This window comes from Peromyscus eremicus, chromosome 4 (genome assembly GCF_949786415.1).
Source record: "Peromyscus eremicus chromosome 4, PerEre_H2_v1, whole genome shotgun sequence".
NCBI lineage: Eukaryota > Metazoa > Chordata > Mammalia > Rodentia > Cricetidae > Peromyscus > Peromyscus eremicus.
The window spans coordinates 129,761,114-129,777,986 of NC_081419.1; the positions used below are offsets into that span (position 1 = coordinate 129,761,114).

Here is a 16,873-nt window from a genome sequence, read left to right on the forward strand (position 1 = left end):
TAAATGACCAATGCACACATATAATCCATTATTTTTAAATTAATGATCATTGTTTCAGCAAGTAAAGGATTTTCTCATGGCCAGAGTGAAGTCTTTACAGAAGTTCTGAGGTCTTCAGGGTCTTAGGTCACTTAGGGCCGGTGAGACCCTAGCACAGGAGCTTGCGTCCAGCAGAGACGTGGCTGGGTGAATGGAAGACTGGGTTGCAGGGAACAGAAGTGCCGCTACGCTGGAAGGGCATGAAGTAGGAGAGTCATAGGAGTCTGGAGGCAGGAGCTTCCTGTGCAGCATGGGGGTGGAGGGTGGGGGTGTGTTTATATGCAGGAAAGAGCAGAGTGGAAACACAGTCCCAGAGTCTCCATGTGGAGGGGCTCAGGAGGAGGGGGAGTGGGGAGCTTCCTTTTGCCAAGAATAATAATTTGCAGGACTGATGGATCTTGATGCAACTACTGAGAGCGGGGGGGTGGGGGTGGGGGTTGGGGGTGGGACTGGGAGGGGAGTTTTTGTTGGAGGTAATGGGAAGCCAGTGAAAGTTGCTTGGCAGAAGTGGCCTTAGATACTTAGTTCTTCTCTATACAGGCTGGTGCTAAGGATGCCTTGAAGTGGTCTTTAGTCCTAGGACTTTGCAGGGCTCTCTGTGTACCTGGCCAAGGTCAGGATCTGAACGCTGGTCTGTCTGAATTTAAAGTGCACAGTGACCCCAGAAATGTCAGGATTTCTAAAGATCAGAAAACGGGCAGAAGAAAAGATCTACCTACCCAACATCCCGCCTCCCCCCATTAGACAGATGGGAACAGAGGCCCACTGCCCGAGAGCCTTGTGGGAACTGGCCCCTGAGCCTGTGGTGGGCTGTGGATCTAGGTCTGTGTTAGGATTTAGGAGAAGGGTGAGGTGGGTGCCAGGGAATCCAAGGATTGGAAATGCTAATCCAGTGTCAGGTTGGCAGCCATCTGTCGCCAGGGGTGTGGGATCCAGGTGAGTGGGATGTGCGCGGGCTGGAGCCTTCACCGGTCCAGTCCTTCCTTCCGGAAAAGGAGAAAGGCTGGGTAGGTGGGAGCTGGAGGCCTGTTGAGATGTGGGGGACGTCAGAGGGTGGCCTTAACCGAGGAGGCTGTTGCCAAGCAGCCAGAGAATGGGGAGAACAGCCGAGCTGGCTACCACTGTGGGCCCGGCCCTGTCCAGCCCGTGCCGTGGTGGGATCTCACCTGTGCTACTTAGAAATCGGGGCTCCCAAGGTCACGGTAGGAAGACTAGATCAGGAGTGGCCTTCAAGGCTGGAGACTTCCTGGCATGCCCTCTGTGGTTGTTGTCCTAGGTTTCGTGATGTCGAAAGGGTCAAGTAGTACCCAGTCTGAGACAGTCCTTCCTGACCCCATCTGTCAGTCTGCCCACCTAGCCAGGCCTGGTTTATTCTACTCTTTATTTGCTTATTAAAAATATTTATTGATTAACCACCTACTGTGCATCAGGCATTGCCTCTGACTTTGAGGAGGGAACTCAGGCCACACTAACAGCTCTCCTCTCTCTTCTCAGCCTCCAGGCCTCTTAGTCCCCTTACCTTCGGGTAGGACTTTTTTTTTTTTTTTTGCTGGATTTACCTTCTGCTGAACTGAAAAGCCAATCAGAGTTAATTGTTAAACCTAATGGCTGCCGAGTTTCACCCTGCTGGGCTGGCTGGAGGGGGCTGTGCTGTCCTGATCCCCAAGAGAGGGGTGGAGCCACCCAGGTGTTTCTGGCCCGTGCCTGCTACCTCTTCCTACTGTGAGGTCTGTCTCCAGGGGCCCTCTCCTTCCCAGGGGGGCAGCCTGCCACTTGGACCCTTCCTCCTGCTGTCACAGAGGTGAGCCTGGGACATAAGTGTGAGTCCTGGCCCTGCTCCAGGGGCCTCTGCTCGAGCGCTCTTGGGAAGGCTGGGAGATTCGAGGGTGCTAGCCCAGGAGACCCACCCAGCATACAGGAAGTCAGGGTACTGTGCTAGCCTTGCCGGCTGCTGGGCATTGGTGAGGAGAGACAAGGAAGCCGTGGCAGTGGCCCAGGTACTATGGAGTCCACAGGGCTCCACTGAACGCTGCTGTGCCTTTTACCTGCTCAACTCCCCGCAAGCCTCATCACTGGGTTTCTTGTTCCAGGCCCTTCCTCGCCTTACACTTCAGGAGCAGGCCTCCTTGACAGTAGGGCAAAGACTTACTTCTTCTCTCGAAGCAGAGCCTGGAGCAGGCCCCTGCCAAATTTTAGGGGCAGCTCAGCTCAAACTTCTAGGTCAGCAGGCCCGGTCAAAGCTGGTGACCTTAGGCAAATGGGCCATTCTGAGCTACATTGTCATCCTCTGAACCCTGGTCCCTCTGTCACCAACATTGTGAATATAACAGACACCGGACGGGATGTTAATACTGGACTCAGCAAGGAGTTTCAACATGGCTGTGCCTCTGAAGCTTAGCGCTGGGCCAGACCCGAGGGGGTCACCTCCTTACACCCCAAGGACCTGCTGTAGAGTGCCAGCTCCAACAGAGTGGCGACTGAGCATTCCAAATGTGGCTAGTGAGGCCTAGGAACTGAATTTTAAATTCTGTGATTTATTTCATTTTAATCAATTGGACACTTAAAGCAATATTCCATTTAGTTGTAGACAAACTTCTATGAATGTTTGTGAAGTTAGATTTGTGAATGTATTTTTTTTTCAATTTTGAAAGCTAAATATTTGAAAATAAACACAGAATTTAGAAGACTTAGCATGGGGTTGGGGATTTAGCTCAGTGGCCAGTGGCAGAGCACTTGCCTAGCAAGCACAAGGCCCTGGGTTAGATCCTTAGCTCAAAAAAAAAAAAAAAAAAAAAAAAGATAGATAAAGATATTTAAATAGCATATATTAATTACATGTTGAAATTCTCATATTGGGTTAAAGGGATTGTATAAACGAATTTAACCCATTCCTTTATCCTTTCTTAAAATGTGGTTAAGTAATTTTTTTATATTTCATATACAGTTTGCATTTTACTTTTAATTTATGTGTCTTTTATCTTAGTTAGGGTTTCCATTGCTGTGATGATACTCCATGAGCAAAAAAGCAAGTTAGGGAGGAAAGGGTTTATTTGGCTTAAATTTCCATATCACTGTTCATCACTGAAGGAAGTCAGGACAGGAACTCAAACAGGGAAGGAACCTGGAGGCAGGAGCTGGTACAGAGGCTATGGAGGAATGCTGCTTACTGGCTTGCTCTTCACAGCTTGCTCAGCCTGATTTCTTACAGAACCCAGGACCACCAGCCCAGGGATGACACCATCCACAATGAGCTGGGCCCTCCCACATCAATCATTAATCAAGAAAATGCTCTACAGGTCTGTCTACAGCATGATCTTACAGAGGCATTTACTTATTTTTTGGTTTTTCAAGACAGGTTTTCTCTGTGTTAACAGCCTTGGCTGTCCTAGAACTCGCTTTGTAGACCAGGCTGGCCTGGAACCCTGAGATCCCTCTACTCTGCCTCCAGAGGGCTGGGATTAAAGGCATGCACCACCATGTCCTGCTGTAGAGACACATCCTTAACTGAGGTTCCCTCCTCTCAGATATCTCTAGTTTGTGTCAAGTTGACATAAAACTATCCAACATTGTCGCTCCTCCTGCCTCAGGCTCCTCAGTGGCTGTGATGGCAGGCACCTGTCACTGTGCTGGCTTTAGGTCATATTTCTACTGGACGATGTTGTTATAACCAGTGTCGAATTGGACACATTAGAATAACAATACAAGGCCCCGTAAAGACTAATTATCTGAGGCGCTCTGGGGAGACAGCAGGCCTGATATTCCTTACCTCAACCTCAACCCTAGACGAATGCCTCTTGGTGAAATGTCACCGTGGATGATCCCATAGCCTCCAGGGTAACACTGCTACTCATTTTGGCCATGCCGCTTGCTCTGTGTGACGTTGGGTACTTTACATTACGGTCTGTCAGTGAGACCAATGGCACTGGAGAAATCATCCCAGGGAGCAGCCAGCATAGTGCCCGGCACACGTGATTCGGATGGACAGTGGCTGCTGTTGCTGCTGATTGGGAGGATGTCGGTGCCACTGCTGCCTCCGCTGCTGGGGTGAGGAACGGACCAGAGCTGGGATGGAGAACTGGGGATGCTTTCTGTGGTACCTCCATAAATGGCTTACCTGCGGGGAACCTCCTTGGATCTCCTTTTATGCCAGCGATCAGGCAAAGATAAGTCCCCATTTTACAGATGAGGAAGTAGAGGCCTTTCCAAGGAAAATTTCCTACCTACTTAAACAAAGCGTAAGTGTAGGACTTCCCGACCCTGTTTAGTGATGTCGGGGCCAGCGTTAGGAGGGCCTCTTTCCTTTAGGTTGTTAGAGGAGACGGGCAGCCGAGGAGTGGTATTATTCATCTCCTGTGACAGAAGAGGGCTGGCCCGCTTTGCTTTCTATCGCGGTGATAAAAACCAGGACCAAAAGCAACTTGGGGAGGAAAGGGTTTATTTGGCGCACACATCCCAGGTCACAGTCCATCCATGAGTGAAGTCAGGGTAGAAACTCCAGGCAGGAACTGAAGCAGAAACCATGCAGGAACACTGCTTCCTGGCTTGCTCACCCTGCCTTCTTATACAACCCAGGACCACCTGCCCAGGGGTGGCACCGCCCACAGTGGGTTAGGTCCTCCCACATCAAACATTAATCAAACAAATTCCCGCCAGATTTGCCTACAGGCTAATTATGATGGAGACAATTCCTTAACTGACATTCCCTCTTCCCAGATGACCCTAGCTTGTATCAAGTCGTCAAAAAGCCAATCAAACCAGCATAGTGTCTTTTTGTTTGTTTGTGGTGTGTAAGTATGTGTGCATACTCATGTGTTTGCATGCATTTGGAGGCCAGGGGATAGTCTATGATGGTGTTCCGCAGGTGCCCCCCCCCCCCTCTCTCTCTCTCGCCCATCCCCCACCCCCAGCCAAGGTTTCATTATATAGCCTTGGCTGTCCTGGACTCTACTATGTAGAAGGGGCTGGTCTTGAACTTGAAGTGATCTTCTTGCCTTTGCCTCCTGAACATTGTAACTACAGGCTTGTATCACCTCTCCTGGCTCTGAAAGAATCCTGACACTGTTCAGGATAGCTGTGTTGTTCTGGGGGTGGAGGTGCAGGAAGCCAGGCTGGGATCACATAGTGCTTCTGTTATGTAGATCCCGCCCTCTGCTCACCCCTGGCGGGACTGTGACCTCCTCTCCTGTCTAGTTCCGAGGCAGGGCTCCTGAGAAAGAGGCTTTTGTTCCCCAGCTCCTTCTGTTTTCCTCTTAAGGTAGTTGCACGTGCAGGTGCCCTGGGGCGAATGCGGGTGCTCTGGGGTGCATGGCATGCAGCACACACAGCCTTGCTGCCCGATGTCATCCCTTCCCATTCCAAGTCTTGAAACCAGAGCTGCTCGGTAACCATCTACTTTCTGGGTAGCACAGGGAGACCGCAGGCTTTCTCACCAAGCAGGTCTGGTCAAAGTCCTCTCCCGAAGTTGCCCTGTGACCTTAGGCAGGTCCTTTGGGATTTTTAGCCTCCCTTTCCTTGTCCAAAAAGCAGCTATCAAAGTAGTGTGCAGACAGCTTGGTGGTGGAGGTGCACATCTTTGATCCCAGCACTCAGGGGGCAGAGGCAGGCAGATCTCTGTGAGTTCGAGGCCAGCCTGGTTCACAGAGTGAGTTCTAGGACAGCCAGGGCTACATGGAGAAACCCTGTCTCAGAAAACCAAATAGTGTACAGACAAACTAGAGGTTAAGAACCTGGGTCCAAGCTCCATGCTATGGGACACGCCTTTAGTCTTAGTCCTGGGGAGACAGAGGCAGGTGGATCTCTGTGAGTTCAAGGCCAGCCTGGTCTACAGAGTGAGTGCCAGGCTAGCCAGGGCTACATAGAGAGATAACTAACTTGAAGAAGAAGGAGGCAGAGAAGGAGGAAGAGGAAGAAGAAGGAGAAGAAGAAGAGGAGGAGGAGGAGGAAGGAAAAGAAACAGCTCCCCCTCCACCATCCCCCCACCCCCACCACCTGGGTTGTGCAGCCTAGTGGCTAGTGTGTGTGTGTGTGTGTGGGGGGGGTGTCTTAGCTCTGCCACTCTCTACTGTGGCCTTTGGTGTGTCAATTCACTCCCCTGGAGCTCAGGATTTTCATGTGTATACAAAGTCCTGTCCTCTCTGACGGATGGACCTCTCCATAGGATCATCTCCTCTGACCTTCTGTTGGTTCTAGAAGCTGACGCTGCAGCTCACACCTTCTCTAGATCAGGAGGGAGGTGACTTTCCCAGACCACAGAACAAGCCAGGCCTGTGACTCCAGAGCCCAAGTCCACAAGCCACTGTATTGTTCCCTCCTGTTCACCTGATCGTGTGTTCCTGATGACATGGAGATGACGTGGAGATGGATGCTTCTGAGTGCATGAGGACTCCAGTCCTCAACTACACTGCCCACTGTAATCCAGGCCAGGCCTGCCATGGAACTCAAAGAAGAAGCAAAGAGGCTTAAAACCTCCATGATGGAGTTATACCAGAGCAGAGCGCCAGTGTTAGATCAGAGATGCCTAAGCCCAAACACATTGTATGATGGGGAGACTGAGGCAGAACAGTCAGGTGGAGACAGTGATGGGTGTGCTTTTCCCTGGGTGCTGGAAACCACTGGTGACATGAAGGAAAGCCCCAGGGAGAGGAGCCCTGCTGTTCCTCCTCTGCTTCTACCCGGTGCACTGTGAGGTCCATGGACCCCACCTTCAAGTGTCTCTTGAGTCCATCCACGTTTTCTCTTCAGTGGCTGCTCAGCCTAGGCTCCGTCCTCCTCACTAATTCTCCCACTGTCACTTTGGACTTCCTTCCAGTCCCTTCTCCAGCCCGTGGCTTCCCATTGGCCTTAGAATGAAGGCTCACCCTCACGGTAGTCTCCCCGGCTCCGCAGACTTCCCACCTGCCCTCTGGCTCTGTGAAGCTCTCTGGCCTTTCTGTTTAACAGGTTTCTTGGACCCTCCTGTGCCAGCCTCACATGCCAAGGGGCTAACACTCTCTTCTCATTCCAGGTGCCAGACTGAGGACGTCTTCCCCAGGGAGCCAGTGTGCAGAGGAGGGGTGAGTGCCACAGAGGTTGTCTCCTGCTTCAGCTGAGGTTGGGCCCAGAGGTTTTAGATTGTTCTGTTACTGCTGAGGCAGCATGAGGGTTTGTCTAGGCCTCAGGGGACAGTGCCCTGTGGAAGGAGAGGCTGAAGTGTTCCTTCACTAAGCACACTGTTGACACACTGCCTGTGCCGCTTGCCCAACATGGAGACAGCACACTGGAAGCTGGATCGAGCTGGATCTGCGGGCACTGGCCCATGCTTTCTCTTGCTCAGTCACTCCTGGATGTAGATTAGACTAGTCAGAGGGTGGTTCTGCTCAGCTTTGCAACTGAGCACAATGGGGCCTCCTGCTCCGTTGGTCCTAGAATCATGTATCCATGGTCCAGGCAGATGTTGGGGAACCTAGGGTCAGAAATGAATGAGATTTGTTGAACTTCCTAGCAGGAAAATTCTCTTTTCTTTCTTTCTTTCTTTCTTTCTTTCTTTCTTTCTTTCTTTCTTTCTTTCTTTCTTTCTTTTTTTTTGAGACAGGTGTTTTAGGGAAATATTTGTTGGAAATGAACCTCAAAGAATCTCAACATATAAGAAAGCTAAGTGAGTTGTAGCCCCTCCTGAAGGTGAGGTAAGGCTAGAGACTCTATCTGGCTAAGTCCTCAGGACAGGCCGTGTCACAGACCTCTCTTTGGCTTTGGACTAGGCACTTTGAAAACCATTGCCTCAGCTAGGCGCGGTGGCACATGCCTATAATCCTCCATGAAGGCGGCTGAGGGAAGGTTCCAGGCCAACACAGGCTACACAAGAAGATAAAGAAAATAAATAAACAATAGAAAAGAGAAAACAAAAAGACTACTGGCTGACAGCGGAGTGAGGTCACAGAGAGAGCAAGAGCTAGTGACCTACCCTGATTGAGAAACTGCAGAGTCACATGAGGATGTCATTGTGGGGTTGTTAGTTAGGCAGGACTACTGGGGCTGTAATGTTATTCTAGAACCTTCTAGTTTAGTTTGATATAGGTGTGTGTGTGTGTGTGTGTGTGTGTGTGTACATGCAAAAGAGCACAGATGCTGATATGCAGGGCTGACCACAGAAAGATAATCCCACTGTGATTCTGAGTTTCTGCACACACACACACACACACACACACACACACACACACACACACACACACACGCAGGGTCTGTGGGGGCGGGGCTGGCGGTGGTGTTGAGCCTGGCTGGGTCAGGTAGAGTGAATAGCTAACAGAGCTGGAGTGTGTTATCCCTGAGTAGTGGGGGCAGGGGTGGCTTTAGCTTCATGTGAGAGGAGCGATTTCGTTCCTTCCTGCCAGCACGTGGGGCCCCACGGAGATCTCTGGGCAGGAAGCACTAGGAACAAGGAATTCTCTGTCCACAACCAGAGGGCAGCCAGGACAGGGGAGGTGGATTACGAGTCCCCAGGAGGGGGCCTGCCCAGCAGTTTCCTGGCATTTGGGCAAGCTCCTGTGTATGCGGGGAGGTGGGGGCACAGTAAAAGGAGGCAGAGATCATCCGCTCAAGGTTCAAGCATTTATTCTTCACACTCTCCAAGCTCTCCCAGGAGCCAGGTTCAGAAGAGGCTTCAGGACTCAGGGTAGGGAAAGAAGAGAGTATAGGTATTAGCCACCATCTGTTTACTGGGGGAGCCAGGGAATGTGAGGGGGGGGTTGATTTTCATAGGCGGCCTGCTGCAGTGGAGGCCACTGGCCCACAGGTTATTATTTCTCTGAGGCCTTGACCCTGTTCCTTTTCCCCTCTGGGCCTCAGCTCCGCATTGCACAGAATGTGGATGAGCGTATTAGACCTGTTGAAGTTGTTTCCAGATGGGAGAGGCGGGGCTCAAATGCACAGGGGCTGTCCCCACATTGGCAGCACAGACCCGCTCTTGCCCCAGGATGGCCTGGGACAGATCGTAGGACTGAAGGATGAAGGCAGAATCAGGCTGACTCGCCATAACCCACTGCCTTTCTCCCACTACCGCTTGTCTCTTCCCTCTGAGCCGGCCTCTGCCTCAGTTTAGTTGTCTGAACATAAAGAAAGGACTGTTTTTCTTCTAGGATTTGTCTGTCAAGAGAAGGACTCTTGATTGGTCCCATCCTTGTGAGACAGGGATAGTCTGAGTTGCTTGCCATAGGTCAGGTTCCTGCCCATGTGCCTCATGGAGGGGTGAGGTCACCTGAGGTCATGGTGACTGCTGCGCAGCCATCCCTGGACCACACTAATGTTTTTGTGGAGTCCTCGTTCTAGGAGAATGAACAGTTGATAGCCTTCAGGGGGCACAAATACCCCTCTTCTGTGTTGGGTATAGAACGTCAACAGTGATAACAATAGCTTAATGACTGCATTATCCTCTGCATGGGACTCTGGGCCAGCCGGTCTCCTCTCGGGGCTTATTACTGATAGCAAACGGGGCAATGATGGTACTCCTCTACTGATCGACTGGCGTAATTAAATGAGGGAATATGTCCATCAGAAAGCCTTGAAGGAAGCAAAGGCCCGATAATGCAGCCTTGGTGATAGAGATGTGCTATCACCTGGTGTGCTTTCAGGCCCCACTGCCTGGCGTGCGTTCTTCTCACGACAGTCCTTGGGTGAGTACTGTCGTCACCCCATCACAGTACGGAAGCAGAGGCGCAGCTAAGTCCACACGCTGGGATTCAGGCCCATGGAGCCTGGCTTCAGAGCCTGCCCTTCCATCATTCTGCTTAGCAGGCCAAGTGGCCACCGTGCGTCTGCTTACATGCTTAGTGGCACAGTTCACGACCTGCAGAGGCAACCCAGACCCAAGCTGTACTGTTCTGACTTCCTGCTGAGGCCCACAGTCTGTCTCCATGCAGATCTGTCTGTCCAGCATTGGACCGGGTGTTTCAGAAGTGAAGAAAAACCATCCATGAACTTGCCTAAAAAGTCTCCCGAACCAAGGCTGCGTCAATAGACTTTGCCTTCTCCAAGGTTCTGCACTGGACATATTATCTCATTAAATTACACCAGCCGGTCGGTAGAGGAGCTGCTGTTAGCGCCCCATTTGCCGGTGGTAACGCGCTCAGAGAGGAGAGTGGCTGACCCAGGGTCACAGGGCTGAGAACTCACAAGCTGTTGTTTTAAGTTCCTGTCTTCTGGGCTTCAGAGCCTTTGCTACAACAACTGTCATCCCCGTGTCCTCCAGAGCGGGCTGAAGGTGTGCAGCTGTGGCAAATTGCCATTGAGAGAGACGGGCAAAGCACCATGGGAGTTCAGAGGGAAGAGGGAAGGAGGGGGCCTTAGATCCCGCTGAATGGAGCTGGGATCTGAATGTTTGATTCAGGAAGGGCTCTCCACACGAGAGGGGAATGCCTGAGCAGCGGCAGGGGAAGGAGGAACAGGGGCCATAGGTTTCCCCAGGACTGGAGAGCTACAGGCAAAGACGGTGGCCAGCTGTGTTCTCAGCCCCCACCCAAAGTGCCCCTTCCTCCCGTTTTGTTTTAGTCAGGAGTATGAGAGAGGTACTCAGTATACTTCCCCTCCTTCCAGATAGGAGGAGGCCAGCCCTATCTGGATGGTGGACCCCCAGGGCATGCTCTCTAGTAGCTTTGAGAATCAGCCTTCCTTCACTCCTGCTGGTGGGGGTGGTCGGTGCCTGTGGTTCAGATCTCTGAGAGGCAGGGTGGCTTCTGGTAGCCTTGTTGGAGAGAAGGCTCCCTAGCCCCACTCTGGACTACAGACCGAAGCAGGTAGCACTGACCCTTGAAGAGGCCTCTCTCCCTGTTAGTCATACTGGATAGACAGGTGAACAATCCCCCTAGAGGCCTGGGCTTGGCCCCTAACCTGTCTCTGGGATCGAGGAGAACAGAGGAATGAATTTGCTGTAGTGACAGTCATACTGAGTGGAACTTAAAGTGTGTTGGGTCATTATTTCCCCCTTTTTATTGGGGAGGACCCCGAAGTTCTAAGGAAAGCAAGGACAGGGCGTTGTCACACAGATGGTAGCTGTGTCCTTGTCTTGTGAGGGAGAGACAGACTCATGGGGGACTCAGCGAGGAAGCCTGCCCTTCCTTCCCCTGCCTTTCACGGTCCTCCTGATTCCAGCTGCACCCACTGCTCCCCAGCCTTGCTCCCCTGCAGTACCAGCACATCCCTTGACTCACTCCTGCCTGCAGCCGGAGGGGCTGGACCCGGCTCGGGAATGTTCCCCAGATAAGGCTCAGATACCCAGCATTCCTTTGGTGACTCCATGTCTCTGGGCTCCTGGAGTTTCTCTGATGCTTCTCCAGCTCCCATTAAGACCAGAATTTCCCACAGAAGGATTTCAGCCTCCTCTCTCTCTCTCTCTCTCTCTTTCTCTCTCTCTCTCTCTCTCTCTCTCTCTCTCTCTCTCTCTCTCTCTCTCTCTCTCTCTCTCTGATTTTCCTCCGTAATCCTGAAGTATAGGATAGGAAAGGAGGTTTTTTGTTCTGTTTGGAGGCAGGGTCTCATGGGTAGCCCAGGCTGGCCTTGAATGCACCACAGAGCTTAGGATGACCTTGAACTTCTGATCCTCCAGCTGGGATTTCAGGCAGGCACTGCCACACCTGGTTTATGTCGTGCTGGGGATTGAGTCTGTGTCTTTCCATGCGTCAAGCAAGCAGTCTACCCACTGAGTCATATCCCCAACCCTTATTGTCCCTTTTTGTGGGTGGGCTAACTGAGGCTCAGAGAAGGTAAATGACTTCTCCAAGGACACAGATTGGCATAGTAGGGCTGGGTTTCCATGCACAGGAGTCCAGCTCTTTCTTCCCATTGCCTGGTGCTGGCCGATATGGGGAGTTTTGGGGATGTTCTCTCAGCTCCTCCCCACTCAAGTACTCCCTCCTTGATCCAGGCCAGTGTGTGTGTGTGTGTGTGTGTGTGTGTGTGTGTGTGTGAGAGAGAGAGAGAGAGAGAGAGAGAGAGAGAGAGAGAGAGAGAGAGAGAGAGAGAGAGAGAGAGAGATTGAGAGAGAACTCACGCACTCGGGTGTGTGAGCATCATGCCTTTAGTCCAGAGTTGCCCAGAGTTCTTGAGAGCCGCAGCATAAGGCCTCTTGTATTTTCAGGTACCTAGCTCCATCTCCAACCCACTGCTTTGGCCCTCTTAGCCACTGTAACAAGCTGGGCTTCCTTCTGACAAACTGAGCGAGAGTGACCATTTGATGGGTTAGGGGTTCCTTCTGTGAGATGCTAGAACCAGGGTTACAGCCTGCTATCCAAGTAGCAGATGGGGAAACTGAGGCTAGGCTTGGCACAGCTGCTACCTTCGGGTATCTAGAAAGGCTGAGAAGAGGCTGGGCCTGGGCTGATGGGAGTGGGCTTTCCCCCAGGGGAGCCCAACACAGTGAGTGTACTCTCTAAGACAGTGTGCGCTCAGTGTTCACTGTGTGCTCCACTTCGGTCCCAGAGAAATTCCAAGGAGCTCTTCGGGGTTTTCCAGATAAGCGGTACCTGGTATGAACCAAAACTAGAGATTTGGGCTTCTGAGAGCACTGGGGACTTCTGTAAGCCCAACTGGGATCCTGGAACTATTGGTGATGGTTGTGCAGCTCCATAAATACACTGAAAACCTTCAAGTTCTATGCGTTAAAGTGATAAGCTTTATGGCAGGTGAATGACCTCTCTTTCTCTCTCTTAACCCAACACTGGGGGTGTTGGAGAGAGGGCTCAGCACTTAAGAGCACTGCTGTTCTTGTGTGGGACCCTGGTTAGTTCCCAGGACCCACATGGTGACTCACAACCATCTGTAACTCCATTCCAGGGAATTCAGTGCCGCCTTCTGGCCTTTGTGGGCACCAGGCATGCACACAGTGTACATATATAATAAACATAATTTTTTTAAAGAATAGTCTGGACTGGGCAGTTGTGGCACACACCTTTAATCCCAGCACTCGGGAGGCAGAGCCTGGTGGTTCTCTGTGAGTTCGAGGCCAGCCTGGTCTATAGAGCGAGATCCAGGACAGGCACCAAAACTACACAGGGAAACCCTGTCTCCAAAAACAAAACCAACCAACCAACCAACCAAACAAACAAACAAAAAGAATAGTCTGGATTAGAGCATACCCCACACATTAGGGCTCAGCAGATATGTCGAATAAATGCATAATGAACATCACATCTTATAAAGCACAGATGTTTGCTCCTCACAGCAGCCTTTAGAAGAAGTAGGCCAAGAAGAGTAGTTCCCATTTAACAGGTAAAGAAATAGAGGCCCGGGAAGGTGAAATGGCTCATCTTGAGCAATTGAATTTGAGTTTTATAGAGTTGGCATAGATCCCCCCCCCCCCCCCCGACATTTAACCTTTGCTTCACTAAGGCTTGACTGAATACTTTTTTCTACGATTTGCACAGCCACTGAGGATGTGCCATTTAACATGGACGACTGTCTCTGTCTTCCGGTAGTCTAGAGACCTTGACAAACAGCCGTGATAGAGTAGTTGGTGCTGGGAGGTGCACTTGGGGGCTGTGGGTACCCGCATGGGTACCCAGGACTGGGGAGAGCAAGACAACTACTGTCCAGGAGGATGACAGTTCACCGGGCCTCGAAGGAAAACGTGGCCACGGGGCTGGGCTGGTGGGCAGTGGACTGTCTCACTCATGGTCCCAGCTACTTGAGACACAGTTGTGTCCTCTTGTAGTACTGTTAGAGTCAGTGAGGCGACCGCATTAGCTCAGGGACATGCCATGCCACTGGGGTTGCTTCGGCAGTGGATTACAGTTGAACTTGTCTCTGTCCAGACTCAGGCCTGCGTGGAGACCTCGCTACTGTGAGTTTCCGTGAGATGTTTTTTTGTTTTCCTCCGTGCCTTGATTTGACCGTCTGTGAAATGGAGTCAGTAATCGTCCCCACTTCAGTGAGAACACAGGCCACTTTGCTTACTACTGTCGCTCAGTAGGTGATCCGTACTACTGTGTAGTTGAAACCGTGCTGATGGTTGATATTTAGATATTGGGATCTGGTACAGCCAGCAAGGCCAGTGCTGGTTGTGTTCTTGTTGGTAATTTCGTGTGTCTGGCACTTTGCAGTTCACAGATCATGCAGCCATCCGTCACTGTACATGCCCTTCGGAAGTGTCGTTAAGGGAGACGGGAGGCGGCAGCATCTCCTTTGTGCTGATGTTTATCAGGCAAGTGGTCCCTCGTGGTTTCAGCTTGGGTCTCCCTGCTTTGAAAACTGCTGTGGAGGTGCTGGGGGACCTGCCTCCAGGGTGGGGTGACTTTTACCCTGATTTTTACTTTGTGAATGTTGGAGAGTGAGTGAGCATCAGGTAACAGAAGCATACAGACCTGAAGTCCATATGTTCATTGTGGTTGGGACAACTGTCTCCCAGGCTTTGGGCCCAGGACTTTGGGAGCTCTCAACCTATAGTATCTCTGTTCCATAGCCAGACAGCTGTCAACCCCGAGATTCAGATTTCCCTTTTCTTGTCTGTTTTCTGTTGCCCCACCCCAACCCTGGTGGCTGTGCCTAGAAAAGGACCGTGTCTCCGACTGCTCCTTCACCGAACTCTGCTTTAAGTAGCACATTCTCTGAGCTCTTAGCACACACCAGTGTCCTGTGTGCTGGAGTGCAGAAAACCAATGCTGTTAGTAAACACGTGCTGTATTTATGTCCCCGGGATTCAAGTGCTGCCACATAGCTCTGGGTGCTAGTTTTAGGGTGGGGCCTTTGGGGTGGAGGCTCCTCCCTTGTGAATGGCGTGCCTGCTCTTATGAAAGATCCTGGAGAGCCGGCTTGTCCTTCTGTCATGTGGGGACATGCTGGAAGGTGCCAGCTATGTCCCAGAAAGTGGAGTCCTTACCAGACACGACATCTGCCGCCACCTTCATCTTAGACATTCCAGCCTTTGGAAGTGTGAGGAACAAAGCCAGCTGTTGGTGGTATTTTTGTATAGCAGCCCTCAGGGACTGGCAGTACCTAGTTGGTAAAAGGACTAGAGCTTTCTACCAGGATCTGGAGGAGCTCCTGGGGGATAGTAAGAAAGGGGACTCTTGGTTCCTTGGTGTGAGATGTGATTTTGAATTTGGGAAGATGCCTCTCCTGTGGAGGCTGGTGTGTGTGTTCTGGGAAGTCAGTCTTATGCAGTGCTCCCCATCTCTGGCATGGTCTTGCTGTGTGACCTCAGGCTGATCTGCTTATCTCTGGTCTCTTCTCACCGTTGTCCATATGAGGGTTTGGGTTGACATAGGAGATTGTCCCTTGCATCTGTGAGACACTTAAGTGGCCCATGTGTCACATGCTTACAGAATCCCAGCCTTTTAACAGTCTTTCCTGTCTAGAGGGTGCTCTTGGTCCCACAGGATCTGAGGGGGATTCTGTTATTTTACGCTTCTCTGCCTTCTGTCTGATTTCTCAGATAGGCCTCTGGTTTCTTGCTCAAGTGACACAGCTAGACAGAAGGTTGACTGTCCGAGCAGGAGGGGAGGGACACGGGGGACGGTCCTGGTTAGTCCTGACGCACAGCATTCCAGTGACAGAAGACTCAGGAGGGAGCACCTACCCTGACCCCAGGCAGTGCAGACCTCTGGCCTGGGCCGGCGGGTCGGGAGGAGCCTCTTTGAGTTCTTCCGGTCCCAGACCCCTGCTGTCGGCTGCCTTTCCTGCACCTACAGCTCTGGGCTCTGCCATTTGGCCCTGGTGCCTGGACTGGTTTGGCAGGTTTCACCACACCCCTGAGCAATGGGAGGGCTGGAGCTGGGGCAGGCCAGGCCAGAGGAAGCAGCGCTGCCCTGCCCTTGACCCCCACCCCCAAATCCCAACCCCCCCTCAGCTACCTTTTCTATCTGGGCTGGAGACTTCCTCAGGCTGTCACTGTGGGTAAGTCTAGTCCTGTCTTAGCCCATCGTTCTCTATCGTGGGGCTTGGTGTTCTCCACTCGTACTCTTTTTTTTTTTTTTTTTTTTTTTTTTTGGTTTTTCGAGACAGGGTTTCTCTGTGTAGTTTTGAGCCTTTCCTGGAACTCACTTGGTAGTCCAGGCTGGCCTTGAACTCACAGAGATCCGCCTGGCTCTGCCTCCCGAGTGCTGGGATTAAAGGCCTGCGCCACCACCGCCCGGCTCCACTCGTGCTCTTAACTCTGTCCTAACTAGAGCTCTGCTATTCCTCTCTGTTCTTGGACAAACTGGGGAATCTTGATAGTCCTAGGTTCCAAATGGGAAAACGTCCCAGTGAGTAGCTAATGTCTTCGGGAAATAGCTTCTTTCTGTACTGTGGCCATCTCAGAACAGGAGAGAAGTTGTGAGTGCGGGGGTGGGAGGAACTTTCCCTAGGCCCCTCCCCTCCCCACTTAGCCAGCTCGTAATTACCAAGAGCCAGGCTTTCTGAGCATCTCCACGGGTGCCAGAGAGAGAGACTGAGAAGGTAGAGGGAAGCCCCTCCGCTTGCTGGTTCCTCTCCCTCCTGATCTGCAGTCAACCCAGCGGCCAGTTCACGGGGAGGGAGAAACAGCCCGTTCCTGCTGCAGCCCCACTGTGTGGCTGAAGTACACCAGACCCCCTCACTGGACCGGTCTAACAGGAGTGTGGAGATGGCCTCTCTGGTCCTCAGGAAGTTTGGGTTTTGACAACAGATAGGTTGGAAGAAAGAATAGGAATTAGAAGAGGATGTTCCCGGCCTGGGATGAGAAGGCTGGTAGAGAGGAGGAACCAGGAACTCGTGTTTACCCAGCAGCTCCTCTGTGCCAGCCCCTTACCAGTTACTTTGCATACATTGCATACTGACTCCTGTCCGTGTGGCAGCTGGAGGGAGCTTCATAACACACAAGCCACTTCACTGTCTCTTTGGTTCTTAGAATAAA

At 51.7% G+C, this 16,873-nt stretch overlaps 1 protein-coding gene across 6 annotated transcripts in view; it reads left to right on the top strand.

Annotated features, from left to right (window-relative positions):
* The window catches only part of Epb41l1 (erythrocyte membrane protein band 4.1 like 1), a 127,740-nt gene that overhangs the window by 11,062 nt on the left and 99,805 nt on the right, over nucleotides 1-16,873 (top strand). For all 6 annotated transcript variants that reach the window (XM_059261769.1, XM_059261765.1, XM_059261763.1 and 3 more), the window contains exon 2: nucleotides 7,043-7,091. The gene's annotated coding sequence lies outside the window, so the exon portion shown is untranslated. The remainder of the gene's footprint in view (nucleotides 1-7,042; nucleotides 7,092-16,873) is intronic.